Consider the following 4,607-nt stretch of genomic DNA (forward strand, 5'->3'; position numbering starts at 1 on the left):
TTATAACTAATTCTTATAGATTTAACCCTTAGATTACTTATATTCTCTATTAAGCTATAAGATTACTCTTAGTATATAAATTATACTTATTAATACTTTTATAAATCTAACTTATTAGCTATTAATAAAACTTCTTTATATTAATAAGCCTAATAAGCCTTACTTAATTATTAAGAGATATAATATTTAATTTACTTAGTCTTAATACCTTATACTATTTATAAATATAAACCTAATATAAATTAGTTTCTTTATTTAAAATTATTTTATTATATATTAATAGCTCTTATTTAAAATATATTATATTAAATAACTAAGTAATATTATATTATTAAGATATTTAATAATACTAATATTAAATTAATACCTTTTTATATAAAAGTACTACCTAGTATGGCTAAACTTATAACTAAAGTCTAATAGTTATATAATACTATTTATAACCTATAGATATAAGTTAATAAGTAGTAGAGTATTATACTTACTAATAATAATATTAAAAAGCTATAAGAATAAGACCTTAGAGAAGTACTTAAGCTACCTAAGCTAGAACCCTTTAAAGGATAGGTAATTAATATAATCTTATTTTTTACTTAAATAAAAGGATATTTTTACTTATTTTTAAATAAGTTAAATACCCCTATAAAGAAACTGCTATTTATAATACCTCTAATCTAAGGAGTTATTAAAAAATAATTTAAATTTATTATAAGGGATTTCTTAAAAAATAAGGAAGAGGAAGATTAAGAATAAAATACTTAGAATATCTTTAGAAATTAGAATAACTTTAAATAAGCCCTTAAAGATAACTTTAAAGTAGTTAATAAAGAATACTAAGCTGCTATAGAATTACTTATATTAAAATAGTATAAGTTATATATTACATACTTAGCCAAGTTCTAATAGCTTATAGCCAAAACCTAGTAGGATAATAAGTCTCTTATAAAAATTTATTACTAAAGCTTAAAAGAAGAAGTTAAAAATAAATTATATTTAGCTAATAGACTTAATAATTTAATTATATATATTATTATAGTAATTAAAATTAATAAAAAATAATATAAATATAAAAGAGAGAAAGCTATATATTAATAAAAAGGAAGTAACTTTAATCTATATTACCTTAATTAGTAATATAATAATAACTAAGGTAACTCTTAAAACTAAGAATAATAATAAGGAAACTAGTAAAATAATACCTTATATAAAATATAATTAAGACCTATATAACTTAGAGCTACCTAGCTAGGCAGTAATAATTAATAATAAAATATATTTAAAGTTAAGTGCTATAATTATAATAGGTATAAATATATTACCTAAGATTACCTAGAGCTATAAAGACCTAGGGATTTAAACTAAGGTAAGTAAATCCTAGGGCTAATAAAATAATAAGACCCCTAAATAACTATATATATATAAATACTAGGTGTAATTAAGAGCGGCTATAATACTATAAGCCTAAAGAAAATAATAAAACCTAAGTGGAAGCTATATCTAAATAGCTTAATTAAGGAGCTATAAGACTTATTCCTTATTTATAAAAATACTATAGAAGTTAGCACTATAGTAAAAGGAAAATATACCAGAAATATTAGAAGTATTAAATTTAAGGAAAAAAAAAAACAGTATTATATTATAAAGAAAGAGAGAATAAATAATAACCTAGCACTTTATAAAAGAATTAATATATAATACTAAGAAAACCTATAAAAGAAATACCTTAGAGAACCTTAAACCCTTAAAATAACTAAAAGTAGTTATAAAATTATTCTAAATTATATAATATAGTTTATAAAACCTAAGCCTAAAACCTAACTAAGAAGATAGCTTAAGGTATTAACTAATAAAGAGAAGGAATAATAAAGGATTAAAAGGAATAAAGTAAATAGCTAATACTATTATAAATACATACAAAACCTAGAGAAAAGGGCATATAAATACCAAAAGCAGAGAGAAAGAAGACTTAAAAAGAAACTTAAAGAATTATAAACCCTAGGAGTTATTAGGTAAGGAAAGATAATTACCCCTAATATAAATAAATTAGCCTAGTTATCTTAGATAGTAGATAATATTCTTATTAGAACTAAACTCTAGGATAAAAAGGAAATATAAAAAAAGGAAGTTAAAGCCAGAAATAGTATCTAATAGAGATAATATTAAAACTCCTAATTAATAAGATATAGAGGAAAAGTAATATAAACTATAGTATAATACCTTTGCCTTAAAGATAAATAAATTATAAAAAAGTAGACTAAAGAATATTAACTAAAATATAATAAATTTAAAATAAGGATTTATAAAATATAAGAAGATTTCTATATATAAGGAGTTAGGGAATATAAAAATACTAAAGGAGGAAATAAGATTTATATTAAAGTATATTATATTAATAATATACTTAATCCCCTATATAAGGAACTAGCCTTTAATATTAAGGATAATATATAAATTATATTAATATACCCCTAATATAATAAAATATCTTAGGTATTATATAAAAACTACTAGTATAAAATATATAAATAAGAAAAAATAGATAATAACTATTTTCTAGTAATAATACCTAGTATATTAAATAATAGACCTTACTTAGAATATAAAATAAAAGGATACCTAGTATATATATAATATAATAACCTTAAAGTAGTAGAACTATAACTTAGTATGCCTTATTATTAATAAATCTATAAGATTAAGGATATTATAAATAGAATTAAATAATTATAGAAAATAATTAAAAAAGTAGAAAAAGAGTTTAATAAACTAACTTAAGGAAAATATATATACCTAAGAAAAGAACTATTAATTAATAATATAAGTTTAAATAATACTAAAGAATTATAAGGCTAATAGGAAGCTAATAGATTTTATTTATATAATAACCTTATAGATCTTTAATAACTTAATAGGATTATAATTATAGAAGATATAAATAGTAATAAATAACCTAAATATAAAACTACCCTAGATAAATAAGATATAAAACTAAAAAAATACTTTAAATAATAATTATTTAATAATAAGTTTATTAATAATTGCCCTAATAAAGAAGGGTATAATAATAGCAAATATAAATAGATATACTAAGATATATTAGGAAAAGTCGCATATTATCTGTAATAAAGTATTAGATAAGTAAAAAATAAAAATAAAAATAACTTAAATTAATAAATACTCTAGGAGCTATATAAGATAATAAACCAGACTACCTAGTACTAAAAGTTTAAATTAAGGGAAGATAGCTAAATACTTAGATTAATTATAAAGCTAAAAGAAACTTTATTAACCTAAAAATAATTATAAAGCTCTAGCTATTATAGAAAACAAAGTAATTACCCTATCTGCTTATTAATATAAAAGGATAACTTTTTAATTATAATAATAGTATTATAAATTAAGAGATTAATTACCTTAAGGTCTTAGTATAAGGAAAAAATTAAGAAATAGACTTTAATATTATATTATTAAGACTAATAGATATCCTCCTTAGTATATTATAACTTAAAAGAATAAACCTAGATATTAACTAGCTAACTAGCTAAGTTATTATTCCTAGTAATATAAATAGTAATAAGAAAAAGATTATAATAAATAATAAGAAATCTTAGACCCTAATTAAAGAGGATAATATAGGTAAGTATAAAATAAAGACTTTATTATTTCTAAAAGGAATATAATATAAGTATATAAAAGGCAAGAAATAATAAAACTATTGGATCTTAAGTCTCCTTAAAACTTAGTTATATAACTTAGATAAATAACTAAAATTATAAAAGGAACTTAAGAAAAAAAAATAATAAGATAGACTTAAGAATATTTTAAAGGAATACTATATATATAAGAAATTATTTAAAAAAGAACTTAAAATAAAGGTATTATAATATAATTACTAAGATTATAAAATATAACTTAAAATAGATAACTTATTATTTTAAAAGATTTATAACCTTAATAAGAAGGAACTTATTACCTTAAAAGAATACTTAGAAATAAAATTAGTAAAAGGAAATATTAGGATATTTATATTATTAGTAGGATTTCTAGTAATATTTATTCCTAAAAAGAATAAGAAATTATAACTTATTATAAATTATAAGAAGTTAAATACCCTTATTATTAAAAATAGGATTTTACTTCTACTTATTATAGAACTTAAGGACTATTTATAAGGTAAATAAATCTTTATTACTTTAGACCTTAAGGGAGCTTATAACCTAATTTATATTAAAAAAGGAGATAAATAGAAAATAGTATTTAAAACTAAGTTTAAATTCTTTAAATATTTAGTAATACTATTTAGACTTATTAATATACTTATAATATTTTAATAAATAATTAATAATATACTTTAATAATACTTAGATATTTTTATAATATATTACCTAAATAATGTCCTAATCTTCTTAGATAATAAAAAAGAATATAAGGAATATATTTATAAGGTCTTAAAAGCCTTATAAGATACTAACTTATCAGTTAAACTAGAGAAAAGTTACTTTTATATAAAAGAAATAAATTTCTTAAGATATATTATTATATTAAGTAAAATTAAAATAAAATAAAAGAAAATCTTAGTAATAGCAGATTAGCTAATATCTAAAATA

This window comes from Fusarium odoratissimum, assembly GCF_000260195.1.
Source record: "Fusarium odoratissimum NRRL 54006 unplaced genomic scaffold supercont1.49, whole genome shotgun sequence".
Lineage (NCBI taxonomy): Eukaryota > Fungi > Ascomycota > Sordariomycetes > Hypocreales > Nectriaceae > Fusarium > Fusarium odoratissimum.